The sequence below is a fragment of the Taudactylus pleione genome, unplaced genomic scaffold (assembly GCF_031769625.1).
Source record: "Taudactylus pleione unplaced genomic scaffold, aTauple2 ptg000053l, whole genome shotgun sequence".
NCBI lineage: Eukaryota > Metazoa > Chordata > Amphibia > Anura > Myobatrachidae > Taudactylus > Taudactylus pleione.
The window spans coordinates 37,299,030-37,320,512 of record NW_028284455.1 but is presented as its reverse complement, the minus strand read 5'-3'; the positions used below and the strand labels follow the sequence as shown (position 1 = coordinate 37,320,512).

General features: G+C 42.7%; 1 protein-coding gene across 1 annotated transcript in view; it reads right to left on the bottom strand.

Annotated features, from left to right (window-relative positions):
* The window catches only part of NEK11 (NIMA related kinase 11), a 426,840-nt gene that overhangs the window by 210,307 nt on the left and 195,050 nt on the right, over nucleotides 1-21,483 (bottom strand). The gene's annotated exons all lie outside the window — the stretch shown is intronic.

The following is a 21,483-nucleotide window of genomic DNA, read 5'->3' as shown; positions in this document are numbered from 1 at the left end:
CAATCTTTTGTGTACAACTAATTGGAATATATGGTGAAAAATACATAGAATGTCCTTAAAATGGGCATATTTATCAATTCTGAACATATCTAGGCAACAAGGCAATTAATTATGGGGTCAATGTATGAAGAAACTCACCCTGGGAGAAAGGCTTATGCGATCAATTTACTTCTGGGTTCAGACCTATAGGCTCCAATGGCCAATGCCATAAATAGATGGGAGGCAAGTTAAGCTTTTCAGAGCTTGATACATTTGCCCATATCAAAGTCAGGGATTGCGTGGCAAATTTTAGCTGGGGCAAGCACACGACACTGGCCTATGAGCAAGAGCCCATCCTCAAAAGGTGATTTTAGGTATATAGTGCACAGAGGCTGATTTATCACAGGGCTAAAGTCCATTGGCCAGCTGCATATCTTAATGGGTTACCATCAATGATAACCCCATTGGCTGGTCCTATTTATCAAGCTGGCAGCCCATACTCAGATGGCATTATCAGAACACAGGTATTTTAAAAAATGCTTTGTTCTTTAAATAAAGCATTATTAATTTAAATGTAAAAAATATTTATTTATTTATAAAAAGAAAAATCACTTGTTTATTATACAGACACCACTGTAGCTCACCATTGATCGCATGTAAATGAAGATTTCAAAAACAGCGTTTTTTTCAAATCAGTACAGTCCTGGTATACTACAATGGCATCCGTACTGTATAATGGCATCTGAATAACTATGCAAGGCTACCATAAGGCAGGAGCATGATCAGCCACCAGTGTTAAAGCAGCCATTGGTGACTGTCATTTTTGTGCAGCTAGTACTGGTGGTCTGCAATGGTTGGACTGAGGAGAGACTGTATCAGGAGGAGACATGAAAGATGAACCAGTCTCTATAGAAATTTTAAAACAGTAAGCTGCTGGCAACTGTGACAGTCCTTCACCATTTACCTTAACCTCATTAATTAATTAATTAATAATAATAATAATAATAATAATCATAATTTAGTAGTAGTAGTAGTAGTAGAAGAAGAAGAAAATAAAATAATAATAATAATAATAATGATAATAAAAAAGAAAACATATTACAAAGGAGGTAGCCTTCTTGGATGCAGTATGCAGTACATTGGTTACAGAGCATCTGATCCGGTAGTTTCTCTTCTTTTTAGTGCTCTTTCACAGCAAGTCAACTGGCTAGGGCCGCCCCGGCCCTAGCCAGTTGACTTGCTGTGAAAGAGCACTAGGGATTTTGGGGGGGAGTTAGGGATTTTGGGGGGGAGGGGGAAAGAGCACTAGGGATTTTGGGGAGCAGTTAGGGATTTTGGGGGGGAGGGGGACCACACATTTTTTCTGATTTTAACCATTTTTAAACAGTTTGCTGTCATATCTGCTGTGGTGTTGGGGTTTGAAATCAGATGGGTGTCAATGTCAGATTTTAAATAACAGTCAAAATTGATCCTTAGTAAATAATGGCTTTTAAGTCTGCAATACGACGTTGATACCAGCCAGTTTCAAACTGATGGCAAACAAGATGTGTAGTAAGTCTACCCCGAAAAGCCTGATTACCAGAGCCGGCCCTAGGCATAGGCATTCTAAGCAAATGCCTAGGGGCGAATGGAATGCCTAGGGGCATTCCACGGCTCTGCACAGTGCAGGTTAGAGACTTAGAATGAGCTTCTGCACAGAAGCTCATTCTGGGGTCTATAGGGGGACTCGGAGACCAGGTAGGAAGATGGCCGCGATGCTCCGCGCATGCCCAGCCACGCGCGGCCACTCCTCCCATGGTCCATTGCGGAGCAGAGCTGTGAAGCACAAATCACGGCTCTGCCTCCGCCTACACATTGGTCACCGCCGGTCGCCGCCGAGCCCACCGCCCATCGGACCACCAGGCATCAGCATCAAACAGGCACTGATTGCAGACGGTCCTTGTGACTTCCACAGAGTCCAGCCTCTAGGTAAGTTAACTACTGCAGCTCAGGCTAGGAGGGGAGAGGTGGCGTGGCGGGCACGTACTGTGCAGAGAGGTGCTGGCCCATGCTGCTGACTCAGTGGAGCTGGGGCTGTGTGTATATAATATATACTGAGTCCTATATATATATATATATATATATATATATATGTATATCTCCAATAGAAAAGACAGTCTGTATTAAAGTGTGTCATTAAGGTTGCGGTCAGTGCGCTGCACCCTCTATCGTGGTATTGGTTAGTATAATGTGGTAATATGTATTGCTCTCTGCATACTATGTAAACGTATTAGTAAAAATTAATACTGGATGTAAATATATTACAAATTGTTTATAACAAATGATGCAAAATACAAATATAACATGTAGGGGTGTGCACCGGCCACTTTTCGTGTTTTGTGTTTTGGTTTTGGATCTGGATCTTTCTTCGTGTTTTGGATCTGGATTGGTTTTGCCAAAACCACCCTTCCGTGTTTTGGGTTCTGGGTTTTGTGTTTTGGATCTGTATTTTTTTTTAAAAAAGCATAAAAACAGCTAAAATCACAGAATTTGTTGGTTTCTCTGCTCCTATGCTATTATTAACCTCAATAACCTTAATTTCCACTCATTTCCAGTCTATTCTGAACACCTCACACCTCACAATAGTGTTTTCATGTCCAAAAGGTTGCACCGAGGTAGCTGGATGACTATGCTAAGCGACACGAGTGGGCGGCACAAACACGTGACCCATCTAGGAGTGACACTGCAGTGGCAGACAGGATGGCAGTTAGAAAAACTAGGCCCCAAACTGTACATAATGCAAAGAAAAAAAAGAAGTGCAAGATGGAATTGTCCTTGGGCCCTCCCACCCACCCTTATGTTGTATAAACAGGACATGCACACTTTAACAAATCAATCATTTCAGCGCCAGGGTCTGCCACACAACTGTGGCTGAAATGATTGGTTCGTTTGGACCCCCACAAAACAAGCTGGCAATTAATGTGTCCCTGCACAAACTGGCTCTACGGAGGCAAGATGTCATCCTCATCCTCCTCATCCACCGATTCCTCACCCTCTTCAGTGTGTACATCCTCATCCTCACAGAGTATTAATTCGTCCCTGCTGGAACCACAGGTTCCTCTGTACGTTCTGGAGGCTGGTCTCCCTGGAAGAGTTGATAATTCATTTTATGAACATCATCTTCTCCACATTTTGTGGAAGCAACCTCCTACGCCTTTCGCTGACAAGGTTCCCGGCTGCACTAAACACTCTTTCGGAGTACACACTGGAGGGGGGGCAACTCAGGTAAAATAGAGCCAGTTTGTACAGGGACCTCCAAATTGCTTCTTTTTCCTGCCAGTACAGGTACGGACTGTCTGACATGCCTACTTGGATGCTGTCACCGATGTAATCCTTTAACAGACAGACGCACGCTTGTCGCTGCTGCTTTGAGGATTCAAGTGCGGCTACAGCCCACACAATTCACAAAGACAGAAAAAAAAAAAGAATATTTTTATTGTTTGTGGAGCACACTTTGAGGGTTACACCACCCTTTAACAGACAGACGCACGCTTGTCGCTGCTGCTTTGAGGATGCAAGTGCGGCTACAGCCCACACAATTCACAAAGACAGAAAAAAGAAGAAGAATATTTTAATTGTTTGTGTAGAACACTTTGAGGTGTCACCACCCTTTAACAGACAGACGCACGCTTGTCGCTGCTGCTTTAAGGATGCAGGTGCGGCTACAGCCCACACATTTCACAAAGACCGAAAAAAAAAGAACAATATTTTAATTGTTTGTGTAGAACACTTTGAGGTGTCATCACCCTTTAACAGACAGACGCACGCTTGTCGCTGCTGCTTTAAGGATGCAGGTGCGGCTACAGCCCACACAATTCACATAGACAGAAAAAAAAAGAACAATATTTTAATTGTTTCTGTAGCACACTTTGAGGGTGTCACCACCCTTTAACAGACAGACGCACGCTTGTCGCTGCTGCTTTGAGGATGCAAGTGTGGCTACATCGCACACAAGTCACAAACACATAAAAAAATAGTTTTTTATTTTTTGGAACACTTTGAGAGTTACACCACCCTTTAACAGACAGACGCACGCTTGTCGCTGCTGCTTTAAGGATGCAGGTGCGGCTACAGCCCACACATTTCACAAAGACCGAAAAAAAAAGAACAATATTTTAATTGTTTGTGTAGAACACTTTGAGGGTGTCACCACCCTTTAACAGACAGACGCACGCTTGTCGCTGCTGCTTTAAGGATGCAGGTGCGGCTACAGCCCACACAATTCACAAAGACAGAAAAAAGAACAATATTTTAATTGTTTGTGTAGCACACTTTGAGGGTGTCACCACCCTTTAACAGACAGACGCACGCTTGTCGCTGCTGCTTTAAGGATGCAGGTGCGGCTACAGCCCACACAATTCACAAAGACAGAAAAAAGTACAATATTTTAATTGTTTGTGTAGCACACTTTGAGGGTGTCACCACCCTTTAACAGACAGACGCACGCTTGTCGCTGCTGCTTTAAGGATGCAGGTGTGGCTACAGCCCACACATTTCACAAAGACCAAAAAAAAAAGAACAATATTTTAATTGTTTGTGTAGCACACTTTGAGGGTGTCACCACCCTTTAACAGACAGACGCACGCTTGTCACTGCTGCTTTGAGGATGCAAGTGTGGCTACATCGCACACAAGTCACAAACACATTAAAAAAATAGTTTTTTATTTTTTGGAACACTTTGAGAGTTACACCACCCTTTAACAGACAGACGCACGCTTGTCGCTGCTGCTTTAAGGATGCAGGTGAGGCTACAGCCCACACATTTCACAAAGACCGAAAAAAAAAGAACAATATTTTAATTGTTTGTGTAGAACACTTTGAGGGTGTCACCACCCTTTAACAGACAGACGCACGCTTGTCGCTGCTGCTTTGAGGATGCAGGTGGAATCTAGACGGGATTTGGAACCGAGGACACACTACCTCCATCAATTGTCTAAATCCCACTGCACTAATGTCGGATACCGGACGCACGTCTAACACCAACATAGCAGTCAAGGCCTCAGTTATACGTTTTGCTTCAGGATGACTGCTGTCGTACTTCATCCTCATCGCTAGGGACTGTTGGAGGGTCAATTGTTTAGTAAAAGTAGTGATGTTCCTACTTCCTCTCTGGGATGATGAACAACTCCCAGCAGCAGCAACAGCACTAGGAGGAAGAGGTTCTTGATCTTTCCCTATTTTATTTTTATCGGAGAAAGTTTGGTCCTCCATTTATGTTATATTGATATATATACGTGCGGCTAAAGCGCACACAAACACAGAAAATATTATTTTATTTTTGCTGGAGAGTAGTGCACTTTGTGGGTTACACCACCCTTTAAGAAATGAGCCAGCCGGCTCTTTACTTATGGGGCACAGGCGCACGCTTGGCGCTGCTCCTTTGTTGATGCACGTGCAGCCACAGTGCACACAATTCACAAACACAGAAAATAATTTTTTTTTTGGTTTGGACTGGAGTGTACTTTCGGGGGTTACAGCACCCTTAACGGTCAAGCCAGCCGGCCCTTTACTTATGACACAGGCGCACGCTTGGCACTACTTTGTTGATGCACGTGCGGCTACTGCGCACACAATTCACAAACACAGAAAATAATTTTTTTTTAGGTTTGGACTGGAGTGTACTTTCGGGGGTTACAGCACCCTTAACGGTCAAGCCAGCCGGCCCTTTACTTATGACACAGGCGCACGCTTGGCACTACTTTGTTGATGCACGTGCGGCTACTGCGCACACAATTCACAAACACAGAAAATAATTTTTTTTTAGGTTTGGACTGGAGTGTACTTTCGGGGGTTACAGCACCCTTAACGGTCAAGCCAGCCGGCCCTTTACTTATGACACAGGCGCACGCTTGGCACTACTTTGTTGATGCACGTGCGGCTACTGCGCACACAATTCACAAACACAGAAAATATTTTTTTTTTGGTTTGGACTGGAGTGTACTTTCGGGGGTTACAGCACCCTTTAACGGTCAAGCCAGCCGGCCCTTTACTTATGACACAGGCGCACGCTTGGCACTACTTTGTTGATGCACGTGCGGCTACTGCGCACACAATTCACAAACACAGAAAATAATTTTTTTTTAGGTTTGGACTGGAGTGTACTTTCGGGGGTTACAGCACCCTTAACGGTCAAGCCAGCCGGCCCTTTACTTATGACACAGGCGCACGCTTGGCACTACTTTGTTGATGCACGTGCGGCTACTGCGCACACAATTCACAAACACAGAAAATAATTTTTTTTTGGTTTGGACTGGAGTGTACTTTCGGGGGTTACAGCACCCTTTAACGGTCAAGCCAGCCGGCCCTTTACTTATGACACAGGCGCACGCTTGGCACTACTTTGTTGATGCACGTGCGGCTACTGCGCACACAATTCACAAACACAGAAAATAATTTTTTTTTAGGTTTGGACTGGAGTGTACTTTCGGGGGTTACAGCACCCTTAACGGTCAAGCCAGCCGGCCCTTTACTTATGACACAGGCGCACGCTTGGCACTACTTTGTTGATGCACGTGCGGCTACTGCGCACACAATTCACAAACAGAAAATAATTTTTTTTTTGGTTTGGACTGGAGTGTACTTTCTGGGGTTACAGCACCCTTAACGGTCAAGCCAGCCGGCCCTTTACTTATGACACAGGCGCACGCTTGGCACTACTTTGTTGATGCACGTGCGGCTACTGCGCACACAATTCACAAACACAGAAAATAATTTTTTTTTTGGTTTGGACTGGAGTGTACTTTCGGGGGTTACAGCACCCTTAACGGTCAAGCCAGCCGGCCCTTTACTTATGACACAGGCGCATGCTTGGCACTACTTTGTTGATGCACGTGCGGCTACTGCGCACACAATTCACAAACACAGAAAATAATTTTTTTTTTGGTTTGGACTGGAGTGTACTTTCGGGGGTTACAGCACCCTTAACGGTCAAGCCAGCCGGCCCTTTACTTATGACACAGGCGCACGCTTGGCACTACTTTGTTGATGCACATGCGGCTACTGCGCACACAATTCACCAGAAAATAATTTTTTTCTGGTTTGGACTGGAGTGTACTTTCGGGGGTTACAGCACCCTTTAACGGTCAAGCCAGCCGGCCCTTTACTTATGACACAGGCGCACGCTTGGCACTACTTTGTTGATGCACGTGCGGCTACTGCGCACGCAATTCACAAACACAGAAAATATATTATTTTTTTAGCACTTGGGGGGAGCACCCCTGATGGACAGAGCACCCCCTGGACAACACTACAGCACTCCTTTAGGACTGGGACACTGCACAGGACTTTGGAGTGGACACAGCCCCTATGGAGAACTGACTGCACAACACAGTCCAGCCAGCCCCTATGGACTTTGAAGTAGTGGACACAGCCCCTATTAACAACAGCAGCACAGCACAACACAGCCAGCCCCTATGGACTTTGAAGTAGTGGACAACAGCAGCACTACACTACACTACACTACACTACACAGCCCTAACTCCCACCCTCCCTCTTCACTGTCCACAGCCGAGTGAGAAAATGGCGCCGACGCGGGTACCTTATATAGGATCCAAAACCCGCGAGACTCGGAAGGCGGGATGATGACGTTTTGCCTCGATTTCAGATCCGAGTCAGGCGGGAAAAGTCGAGCCTGATTCGGATCGGACTCGGATCGGGGGGGCTCGGGGGGGTTCGGATTTCAGAAATCCGAACCCGCTCACCCCTAATAACATGTAGTATGAGAAATAATCACTAGGTAAAACGTCCAAATAATGGTGCTGTAGGTTCTGAGAGAAACAAAAAAATATTCACAATTGATCTCATGCAGGGGGATATGGTGTTACTCCATCCAATGCGTAACACACTGACCACAGCGGGTCACACACTTGGTTGGTGGTAACTGAGTAACTGTCCAAATATGACCAGCACACTAGCACTAAGTCCTGTGCTGGCAACTGGATAATAACAGATCTAATGACAGACCTATACAAACTGAAGGGTTGTCTAAAATGGCCTGTTTGTAAAAATGTCAAAACTGAGAGAGATAACCCTATGTTAATGGTGCGGTGATGGGAATAATAGTCTCACGGGGAGGGAGTCAGAGTGAGCGGCGTCCCGCTAATCTGAAAAGATGCAATGTGATGAACTCAGTGGTAGCATTAGGAGAGTACCGATGCCCCAGTGTGTGTGTGTGTGTGTGTGTGTATATTTACATGATATATAAACACATTATAATATATAGAGAGAGAGAGAGAGAGAGAGAGAGAGAGATATGTTTAAGACCAGCTATATACAGTATATATATACAGTATATAGCTGGTCTTAGACTCAAATATATATATATATATATCTCAACAATAGGACCGGGCACCCCTCAATCCAAATAAAACGGAAGTGTATATACTTAAGCCACTTTAATATGTGATGCTGTATGCCGGGATTCCATGATGACGGTACTCGGAATAAATACACAGGCAGGCTGGATTACCAATATTTCAATGCCCTAAGTGTTGCATTTTCGTCAGGGTCAGCACCCTGACGAAAATGCGACATATACAGCATTGAAACATTGGTAATCCAGCCTGCCTGTGTATTTATTCCGAGTGCCGTCATCACGGATCTCTCTCTATACACACGGTAGGGGGCACCAGCCAAAATTTTGCCTAGGGCACCAAATTGGCTAGGGCCGGCTCTGCTGATTACAAGTCGGACGCTGCATGAACATGTGTGTGTTTTTGCTGGTATTGTTACTGTGACTTTATACAAATACTGCTACAAGCCCTTCCCTGGTGTACATCCGTATGTCTGAATGTGCAAGGACTGAGATTCCCACTTTGAGCCTCTTCAGATACTAAAATACCACTTGGTGCGTCTTTAGACATAACCATCAGTCACACAATTAGCTATCATTTTAATAGAACGTTTATAATCAGTGTTTCAATGTGAAATGGGATGACAAGAAGAGGGATGGAGGGTATCCTTGCCTGGCTTGGGAAGCACTCCGATTACAGCATAATTAAAATGTATGGAATGATAGCGTTATAAAAGACAGTAAGGTGGTCGACTACATGAGGAAGGAGGATTTTATAAAACTCTACACTGGAGCCACTGGGACCTAGCGACTTCAGTGGCATAAGGCCTAATATCATTTTACAAACCTCTTCAGTTGTCATAGGAGCAAGGATAGAAGCAATTTGAGGTTCAGATAATTCTGGCAAAGAAACATTCCAGTTGTGAGAGCACGGTGCTAGTCACAGGGTATAGCCTCCACGTACGTCCTGTCTGTGCATGCTGGCCAAGGTGGAACTGCTCGGCCAGGCCTCCAGACAGCCGGGACAACCCATCAGACCACCAGCCCTTCTGGCATTTGCCAGGACTGCAGATGGTCAGTACAGTAATTTCAACTTCAATACGGAGGCTAACTTTGCAGGAAAATGCTTAGAAAATACAGCCCTGCAAGTTAAACCAGACTGAGGCATAATCTGAAAGGGATACATATTCAGTTTGGGAATCAAGGACTTTATAAGCAATAACCAAGAGAATTTGATACAAAAAAAATCTGAAGTCTTGAAAAAGATTACAATTTGCAGAGCAGCAAATATAGTCAAGATCCACCAGGTGGTGCACCTGACACACATCCAGAAGGACTAGCAGTTTCATTAGATACTGTATTTTAGAGCAAATTTTGAAAAATTAGAGGGGACACCTTTCCTTTTAAGGGGAGGAAAAACCACCATATGATGAAGTTTAGAATAAAAGCCTTTTCGTAACTCCCTGGCATTAGAGAAACATGAGAGGAGCGCAAAACTTTATAATAGAACATTTTACAGCTTCATACTATCTCCTCTAGCCCCAAAGTGCGCTGTCTTGGAGTTATCCTGGACTCCACATTCAGCACCTCTCACAGTCCTGCCATGTCCATCTAAAAAATATTTCCAAGATCAGACTCTTTCTCATCCAGGATGCTACTAAAACCCTTAACTCCAGATTGGACTACTGTAACCTCCTCCTATCAGGCCTCCCTGACTCCCACCTCTGTACACTCCAATCTGTCCTCAATGCTGCTGCTCAGCTCATCTTCCTCGCCAAACCCTCTACATCTGCCGGTGAACACTGGGGAGATACGTGATGGACATCATTTGGGGCAAGTGACTCCTGCCCAGCCCTGCTGGTAAGTCACACAGCAGACAAAAAAGTATGGTGGTCGCTCACATCAGCTTAATGACATTGCATGGGTGCTTGTAAAGGGCGGGGTTTACACTGAACCACAGAAAAAAAGGGAGATTCCCTCCAGCACACTGTAGCAATATCAACAAAAATACTTGAATCCTACATGATAGTAGAAATTCAGAGGTATTAGTTACATACATTTGCAAATATATGAATAAGCGCCAGGCCAGCGTCAAGGTTCCTCTATACTGACGTCCTTAACATTGAGGGGTTCACATCCGAGGAGCAGGGTACCCCAAAAAATTCCAGCCAAGGACCATCCCCAGGACATCACACGAAAAGGGGAAAAAAGGTGATAGTGAAGTGTAAAGTATAGATGTGTAAAGATAATCAATAATTGTTAATAAAACGAGGAAGAATTAAAGTGACATAAATAATAAACAAACAAATAGAAAGGTGATGAAAAAGTATCTATGTGAATTAAGTGGTGATGCCCTGAAAAAGGCCCAGCCAGTGCAACTCCGGGGGCCCCACTCCCAAACGCTCACCCCAAAATAATTATTGCTACCTACACAGCAGCCCTGCCTATTTCTTTTGCTCCTCTACTGCACTTACCTTTCTGGGAGCCGGTAATTAGAAGTGAAATGTGCATTCTTGTTTTCTATGAAACATTTTTTTTTAATTTTCATTAAATGATCTTCAATTTTTTGATTATTAGCCAGATTTTTTTTTTTAGTTTTAGTAGCTCTTCAGGGTTCTCATTTTTCTTGAGTAGCTCGCACCCCAATTAAGGTTGGCGACCACTGGCCTAGAGTATTCCCTTATTACTGAGCTTTCCTGTATGTGCATGGTACCTATGCTATTAGTTAGTAAGCAATATAATATGCTTATTATATTGCTTTTCCAAACAGGGATAGCTAGCTAAGTTGCAAAATATGCCTAAGACACCAGCAGCAACAGGCAGTCAAAGCTGCAAGAGAACAACATAGGGTTGGAGCACAGTCTAGTGCTTGCAAAAGGGCCACTCTATAGTGCTTGCAAAAGGGTACTCTATGTTCTCTACCATTCAGGGCAATAAAAGTCTAATTACTACCCTGTACTGGAGATATCTATATATTTTTAAGTATCGAAAAAGCATGCTACTCTTATGTTTTGCAGCCAGAGCTGTGTCGAAGCCGGATGATTGGCTGAGACCAGATCTTAAAATTAATATCGAGCGATGCCATTTTAGGTTGCCTCTGATGATGCCATCTTGCGTCGTCAGCATCAAACCATGGTGTGTGATGCTAATATGCTATTATTAGCATCATGCGATCGCATTACCACTGCATACTGTTTAAAACCCTATCATACCCCATACGCATCGATACACATATAAATATATATATTTAAACTTTTTAAAGACTTCATATTCAGTGATGACAGACTTGTCTTGTAGACATGTCTGTGACAAATAATCAAGAATAAACCAAGATACTGTGAGTGTTTACTTCAAATATATACACAGTATGTCTGTGGCAATTGAAATATAACCCAGACACTGATATGCACAATTGAAGTGTCCAAAATGTAGATTAATAAACAATTGCCAGACGTGTAGCTATTGTTAACAAATATCCAATGCTGATGTATTTAAGTTGTATTAGGGGAGCCTTTTGTTAAAATTATCAGATTGTTTTCCAAGGCTTGCTCCATCCATGAACAGGACAAAACCCCATTGTCTGTCATTCCTTTAGTCCAGACAGAAGTAAAATAAATAATGACCAGTTTGAGGATATATATATGTGAATGTGTATATGTATATATATATATATATATATATATATATATATATATATATGTGTGTGTGTGTGTGTGTATGTATATGTATGTATATGTACATATATATATATATACACACTTAAACGATCACATGGGTATCCACAATGCGTGCACACATAGATATACAGTTGCAATTATAAATAGAACACACAGCGCACCTTTTTCCGCTGCATGAAAACACACAACGCATACTTACATATAATCATAAATATACACACACTCATAAAAGGTTCCTGCACATTATGGTTTATATTAAAATTATTAATTATGATATAAAATGCATGTATTTAATATTTATGGTATACAACATGATAAATATGGCATGTTTGGTACTAAACTGACACACTGTTTATTTCCAGATATTTGAACCTATCAGCGAGGGAGTCGCATCTTCCGTTCGATGGTTATGGAATATAGGAAATTATTGGTTAGAATGTGTACACTATAATGTAGTGTCTCAATCAATTAAAGAACGACAATCTAATCTGGAGAATTGGGACATACCCCTAGTGAACTGCCCTATGAACTACAGCATACTACAAAGACCAAGAACCAATGGAATTATGTTTGTCTGTCTACATTGTTGTTATCATGATCTGTTAGGGTATATAGCCTGTGTCCCGGTCCCAGTTAGTAGCCATTCTCTGGGATGACCACAGACCTCTGGATTGATGATTGTAACTGGGACCGGTGCACTTGCGTATGTATCGACTATACCTTGTGATTGTATAATTTGTTTGCGCTAATTGTATTTAGATCACAGTGTGTAACTATCTGCTTTTTGGTGAATAATATCTTTTTGTGCTTTGGAACCACAATCAAAGTCTGGAGAGCAATTATTTCATATGCGTACGCAGCGCTAAACTGTGACTTTATGGTATAGAGGTTAAATGGTAACGCTATTTAGCGACATTTAGAGTGTATAGATAGGTAGGAATCGATAGCTATGATCATAGACATTGCCTAGAAACGCACTGCTGATTTTCCCTGCAATTGACATCCCTGAGGTATCGTCAGATGGGCCAGTTGCTATGGAGCCGTGAGCGGAAGTAATAATTGTATGGGCTGCACGGTTGCTCCTTGGTGGATCAGTGTTTAAATAGCCATCTTGCCTTCACCTCTGCGCTAGTTATATTGTCTGTCTTGCTGACGAATGATGTATTCTGCTTCTGATTGCTTGTTGCTGACCTGGACAGTCTTTAGATATAATTGTACTCTGTTCTGCTGACCTCAGCTTGTTTCCTGGATTATTCTTTGACTTCTGCCTGCCCCAATCTCAGATCATGACCTAAGCATCCTGTTTACCACTAGTCCTGAACAATGTTCTGTCACTTTGTACTGCAAACCTCTGACTGTTCCCACAGCTTGTCCAGAGGTTTCTTGTACTCCTGCTAGCTGTCACTGCATTTTCCTGTAAGTAGGGACCCATTAATTTCAGTCCAGCAATACCGTAAAGTAATAAGGTTTTACTAATTTGAGCTTAAGTCCTGGGGATATCCAAGTACTGGTATGTTTACAATGCATTAAGGGCCAGTGGTTAAAGGTGAACATTTCTCAAAGGGGTTCTATGACTTACGGGTATTGCTATAACCGCTACAAGGCAAATATTAAAACATAAATAACAACAGAAACCTTGAAGTTTGCATGATTATTTAGTTAGCCGAGAACATTCAAATTGACACATTAATTGTACAAAGTTACTCATTACTGACTGCCCGGAGTGACCCAAGGAAGGCAAAGCTAATGGTGCACAGTCTCTGTAACAGACATAATGCTGCCCAGGGGCGAGATATCACTGTCTTCTCTATCAGTGTTTGGCCCAACAACAATACTGCCAGTTTGATATCAAATTAGAAAACAAACATGTAATCTACAGAGAATAGTTAAAATGGAATAAAATGATGCATCTGTATTTACCAGCCAAGAACAATGTGAAATCATGTGTATTATTTTGAAAATAAATATGAACATATTAAATAGGATTTTATGATATATTATAATTCACAATTAATTCATTTGTCACTTCTAATCTAATGTTGATGGATAAGAGCTGTCTATTGATTCTGTATATCTATACTATAACTACATATGTAGTAAACATTGATTACCACTGTGGTTTAAAAGCCCCAAGGCTTCCAAAATAAGCAAGTGAAAAAACCCCAAACATATATATAGAGACCAGCCCAGCCTTTCATATATATAACAGGTAAACCCAAAGCGGGTGTCCCTTTGTGTTATGCTGTCCCTGTCTGTTCAGGATGAAACTGAATTTCCTAGTGCAGGAAGTCCACTGGCGTATCTATAACGGGTGCATACTGTATGGTTTGCATCCATGGAGTGACGGCCATTTTCCCAGCATTTTACACATGAGAAGTAGAAAAAATGATCACCATGCCATTTTCCCGAAGACTTGCGCAGGAGACTTGCACAGAAGACTTTGGCACAGTACAAGAATCTACTCGCTTGTGCTGCTGGCTAGAGAGGATAGGGCCCGGACGGAGACTGCACACAGACCCCTCCTCTTAATATGCCCGTGAGGGAGTCACAAAACATACAGCATCCCTAGAAAAAATCATCTGCATGCTGATAGCACTGGGGCTCCTTCCACTGAGCAGTGGGTGTTGGGGTATCATGTGAGAAATAGTTTTAAAACAACATATTTCTATATGGCACTACTGGTGGAATCCATTAACTACTTGGTTTGGCTGCTTGAGATTGCGGCACTTCTAGAACTACAAGTGCCATCGTGCCCCATAGTAAAGAAATAAGAAATAAATGTGCCAACACTGTATTCAAATTCCTTTATTTGTACTAAAGACTTTTTGCTCGCCAAATTCCTATTGCACCTTCATCACTGCTTGCTTTGCAGAGCCACAACGTGAATATCGGGTCAGGGGCCTGTCCACAAGTAACCAATCAGAGCAACTTTTCTCTGATTGGTTAGAGCAGTGGTTCCTAAACTGGTTGCAGTGGCACCCTGGGATGCCGTAGGGCATGTACAGGGGTGCCAAGGGTTGGTGTTCGCGGACCAAATCAAATTATTTATGGTCAGTGTGATAAGCAAAACCAGTGCTGGTGGCTGTCATTCCCAAAATATGTTGTCAAATAGAAGTGCAACCCTTTCCACTACCACATAACTGAACCTAGGGATTACAGGTAAGCACAATTTACTTAATTTAATCATTTTTGCTGATATTCTCATTCAGAAACTTTTGGCCCAGTGGTGGCGTTAATAAAATGTTGATAGTCTAAGAAACTGTGATTCAGGAAAGTTTGGGAAACACTAGGCTAAAGGGTGGAAACTCTGACTGGCTTTATGGATTGGACTTCTTTTGGGAGTGTGGCTTAATCACTGGATGCACCCCCTTAAGAAAAAAATATTTTAAAAAGTATTTACAGCGGAGGCGCTATGAGCACCTCAGCCAGGGACAAATCCAGGAGGGGGGTGATCAATGTGATCGCTCCCCTCCCCCCACCCCTGCACAGGCAGAGGAGACTGCTGCTGCTCAGTGGCGGCAGCCTCCCTAACCCCACTTCAGCCCAGCACCCGGCAGCTGGTGCAGGGCTGACTGGGGAGCAAGGAGGCTGTCTACAGTTAAAAGGGGGCAGCACTGGACCTGGCCTCTGACAGGCCCCCCAATATGCCTGGGCTGGGTGTGGTATAAGAGATAGACAGTAATTAGATAGACAATGTATGGATAGACACCAGATATTAGACAGTCAATAGTTAGACAGGGACAAAATGTCAACAGCGACAAAAGTCAGACACACTAAAGTTTGACATGTAAGAAGATCAGACACACTAAAGTTTGACATGTAAGAAGGTCGACAGGGTCAAAAGTTCGACATGAAAATGGTCGACACAAAAATAGTTGACAAATTTTTTAGTTTTTTAGCCCTAATCTTCACCCTAACCCTCCCCTTGGTGCCTAACCCTAAACATCTGGGTAAGTGCCTAACCCTAACCTTCCAGTAAGTCCCTAACCGTAACCCTCCAGTAAATGCCTAACCCTAACAAAAAAAAAATTGTGTCTAACATTTTTATGTCGAACTTTTGACACTGTCGACCCTCTTACATGTTGAACTTTAGTGTGTCTGACTTTTGTCCCTGTCGACTTTTTGTCCCTAACTATTGATTGTCTTAAACTGCCCATCCACTAGCAGACCTCAAAACGACTGCGATGTGATATGCTTTCACTGAACGAGCAGTCACTCAGTGTAGGCACATCAATCATCTGCAAACATGCTGAACCTGACGTTATCGTCAGGTTGTCCAGCATGTTTGCCCGATGATAGAGGTCCAAACTCAGCAAATGTAATAAAGTCACAGAACATGCAAACTTGTAAGTTTTTCAGACTCAAAAAAATCCAAAGATTTAAACTCTCATCCAGGTGTTTCCTGTTTTGAAAATACAACTTGATCAATGTATTATGTGAGTTTTACTGCTAAACTCTCACATTTTCTAAACTCTCACCCTATTACATTTGGCCCCTGGTGTCTATCTAGACATTGTCTATCTAATTACTTTCTATCTATAGTCCGGAACCTACCTGGCCTGGGCAATTAGTACCCCCCGCCCCACCACTGCCGAAGGCAGCTCTGACAATAACAATAAAACTGTCATCAAATACACTGCAACACATAATAGTGTGGAAAAATGTGGGTTAGAGGTGCCCAGAATTTACACTTCATACTTCATATTGTGTAAAACATAAAGGGACACGGTAGCAGACACATAATTAGTATTCTGCTCTTTTAGAAACATAATGATTGACATATATATTTCTAATTGTTAACTCTCGCTTTACTACTGCACCACAATCAACCACATATCAGTTATGCTAGTGTAATATAAATTAATTATATATCCTAATGAATTTCCAGGGCATGAGGTCTTTCCTGTAGTTCAGATGTTTAATCAAGAAATAAATTGTTCTATTAACTCTGTCTCCTTCATTTACTGATTTAATTGAACAAAATAAAAAAAAAACACTTTGGTTACCACATTAGTATTTGATACACTGCGCTCACAAATGATACCATTTAAAAAACAGTTGCTGGTACGTAACTGCACTGAAACGTGCAAGCTTTGCCTGGATCCATGCAAATCTGACAAGCTTACAAGTACTCTTTAAAGTGCACTTATTATGATGCTCCTCCTTTACTTAACTCATGAGCACAACTGTCCTAGTCTAAAACGTGGAAGAAAAAGGATCCACACACCAATTAATTATGTCTTAGTCTGGGTACACATCAGAATATCTCAGTATCTCAGCTGACTGGATACCTGATGGAAGGATATATTGGGCGGCTGTGCACACTGCACAATCTAGTGTTCAACAGCGCGATATACATTTTCACTCCGCATTCACCTGCATGCCGTCATCAGCCTGGTCGGCCCATCTGACGTGCAGCACATCAGATTTGACAATGTCGCTGAGGATGCACGTGATCGTACGATTGAGAGTACACACTGAGCCATATGGATGATATGTCATTTCGATCTGCGTCAGAAGACTATATCATCCAATATATATCGCCTGATGTGTACCCAGCCTTAAAGAGCTGCAACATCCTAATTAGCCGCTTTCTGCTTCTCACCAACCCTCCAAACATAACTTTAGTCCTACCCATTGATTCCATCATACTGGTAGAGTTACAATGGAATTAATTAGTATCAGACGCTTGAGGCACTACATACTGTAGAAGGATCTGCTATAGCTGTTACATGAATCAATCCAATTCCAGGTAAAACCTTGGTTACATCGTTACTTCCCTTACCCTACAGTAGGGTAGTATAAGCCCCCTGAAATATTGTACAATAGACTAGAGTATAGGGGCATGTCTAGTGAAGCTATAGCAAGAGCTCAGCACAGTATGAGGGCATGTCTAGTGAAGCTATAGCAAGAGCTTAGTTGCTACATACATACATACTGTACATATATACAAAAAACATACGTACAGCACATACACACATTAATATGTTAACAATCCAAATCAATCCAAATACAGTAGCTTCAGAAACAGGGGAGAAAAAATGGGAGAGGAGGGTGGGACATACATTTACCTGTGCTAATAAACTTTGGCCCTCATTCAGAGCCGCACGCAAGCGGGCGCACGTACGTTAGGCGTACGTACAAAAATATTTAAATTCAATGGCTCGCTCGTATTTTCGTTCGCATCTAAAATTCCTCCCTAAACTCTGACGACCCCTCCTCTAACTAACGAGCGTACGAAATAGCGAGCGTACATCCCCGAAATGGCTTGAAAGGAACGCACGCACAAGTATAAACAGGAAGTGGCCTTGTCAGATGTCGATTACCTGCTCCTTTATTCTGCCTACCTCCATCAATCGTATCATGCCAATCAATGTATCAATTAGCTTAATTGTTTGTTTTTTTTCAACACAATGCAAGAAACTTTACTCTTGTCTGTGTTTGTGTTTACCCGCAGAATACGTACGGATGAAACATTCGCTTTTATTGTTCAAAAAACATGTGAACCACAATTAAACAATTGTACTATTGCTGTGGATCCCCGCATATTTCCCTGGGTTCATTTCTTTATTTAAATTTGCTTACGCATGTCACTGCATCAAGCCTATCCTAACTCTCCAGAGATTTCTGGCCCTGTCGAACACATGACTCATACACTAACCAATAAAATTGCTCCTGTTAATTTCCAAAATACATTAGCCAATCAGAAAATTTTTACACACTTTATCAAAAATGATTTTTAAGAAAAACACCATTGCCATCATGAGAGCCTCCGCATTCACCAGGCGTGAGCTGCTGGTGCTTACGGAGGTCATGGATCGCCGGATCACCAGCCAGCCAGAACCCATGACCAACCGGCAGAAGCGCTCCGCGTATGCGGAGGTACGGTCCCGCCTGCGGTCCTTCGGATCACGCCGCAACATCGGGCAGCTGGAGCGCAGGTGGTCCGACCTGCAACGGCGAACGCCCCGCTTGCTGGCATGCTTTCGCATGCAGATCCTGGCAAGTAAGTGTTATGTATTGTGGTTTTAATGTTTGTGTTTGTGGGGCAAACTGCGTGTGCATGTTTTCCTGTCTGTTCTATTTATTATTTGTACTCATATCTGCGTGTGCATGTTTTCCTGTCTGTTCTATTTATTATTTGTACTCATATCTGCGTGTGCATGTTTTCCTGTCTGTTCTATTTATTATTTGTACTCATATCTGCGTCTGCATGTTTTCCTGTCTGTTCTATTTATTATTTGTACTCATATCTGCGTGTGCATGTTTTCCTGTCTGTTCTATTTATTATTTGTACTCATATCTGCGTCTGCATGTTTTCCTGTCTGTTCTATTTATTATTTGTACTCATATCTGCGTCTGCATGTTTTCCTGTCTGTTCTATTTATTATTTGTACTCATATCTGCGTCTGCATGTTTTCCCTCTTTTTCTGAATTTTTAATTCTACTGCTATTTTTTTTGGTTTTATTTATTTTTTCTTTTTTTTTTTTTGTTTGTTTGCCCGGATTTGTCCATAAACTAAACGCAATTTATTTGACATATTTTAGGGGGACAGCCAAGACTCCGCCGTCAACGTCGGCGTTCCCGCCCACTCTCCCCAACCCCCAGCCAACACTCCACCCCAAATCTTTCCCCTATTCCCCACTCCTCCCCATCCTTCCCAGACCCTCTCCCGGAAATGTCGGGCCTCCTTCCCCTCCGTCCCACTTCCCCCTCTCCTCCACCCACCCCTCTTCCAATTACCCCCTCCCCGGAGTCCAGCATAACTCCGCCCCATTCTTTGGGGAATGACGGATCCTCCGAGGAGGATCATGGAGGTTTTGCCGGAGCTCCCGATTTGTTTCCCGGTATGTTTTTTATTATTTTTTTTTAAAGCACAAACTGTTTGTATGTAATCATGTGTCGTGCCTTTCTTCGTGTTTTTGTGGCTTGACTTTTGTTGATTGTGAAGGTTTGCCTTTACCTCTTCCTGGTGATTTAAGCATACACATATCATACCTGTGGGAATTTGTACCTAGGCCTTGTATTTTTGCCAGCCCACCCTTTTTATTTATGTTTTTGGGTTTAGGAGTGATTTGTTTTTTTTTTTATGTTTTTCTGTGGAGTCCCTATTGTTGTATTAACCCACACACTTTTCTCACCCACAGAGGAACAGAGGCGTCGGCAAGAGGTGGCGGATGTTGTGGGTCAGATGCGCCACCATGTAATCGGCCTTCTGGTGGCCCTCGACCGGCTGTCTGGCCTCCTTCGGCATTAGTTTTTTTTTTTTTGTTCTATTTGCCCAATAAATTTTTAAAGACAAATATACGTTGTGGCTCATTTTTAAAAACCAAAACCAAGATAGTTTAGCCTGACATAAGTTCCTGCAAGGATTTCCCTTTTTTAAAAGTTAGATTGTGTTTTGTCTTTGTATGTCAAACAGACACCAGAAACACATAACAGTAACAATGTCATTTCCCTTTTTGGGTGTAGTGTCAATTTCAGATTTCTACATTTTCCAGGTTCCTACTTGGTGCGCAAGCTGCTTAGGCCAATCTTACAAATCCCAAGGTTGGGCCAGGCTTCCTTTTGGTGTGGATTGGAAAGCTGAAAACATATTTCAGTTTTGCTCAACTGGCGTCAGTACTGGTTTACCCCTTAGTCAAATGTAACTTGTGTTAACCTGGTTACACTTGCTGTTAACGTCCCAAAAAAGGAAGACCATTTCACTCTTCAAACATTTATTCACCACATAACAGAGAAAACAAAGTGGTCACTCCCAAAAAAAATACACAGTGATAAATTCAAATACAACACATACCAAGAAATAATTAAATAAAAACACAAAATCAAGAACTGGTTGACGAAGGACCATGCCAACATGATTCCACAAACATGGCGTTGCGATATGGGTTCCAGAATATATGCCCAAAAGGACCAGATCCAGGTTTGGTAAGGGTAGCAGGAAGTAGTGAGCGTTGGAGTGCCAAAGATTATGTGAACAAACAGAAGATGGTGAGAAAATTAAAAATAAATTAGATGTTCGCCAAAAAAAACAAACACATTAGGTATAAACACTGGAGTTTTGAACAAACTTACCTAAAAAATCTGGCCACCACATCATCGCGTATGGCCCCCCCACATACTGACCTTCGACCAACCTCGGGGGGGCCATCCTCAGGTAAGGCATCCTCTGGCTGCATTGGGACACCACTCCTTATGGCAATGTTGTGAAATATCCCACACAGGACCACAATTTTCGACACCATATCCGGCACATACATGAGCTCGCCACCAGAGCGGTGGAGGCATCTGAATCGGCCTTTTAAAAGGCCGATACAGCGCTCCACCACTTGCCTGGTGGCTGTAAGTGCGGAATTATATGCACTTTGTGGCCCTGGTGTGGGAGCCAAATAAGGAGTGAGCAGCCAGGACATGCAAGGGTATCCACTGTCTCCTGTGAACAAAAATAGACCACATCAGGAACACTGTGTATCAAGCTTAACATTGTTATGTAC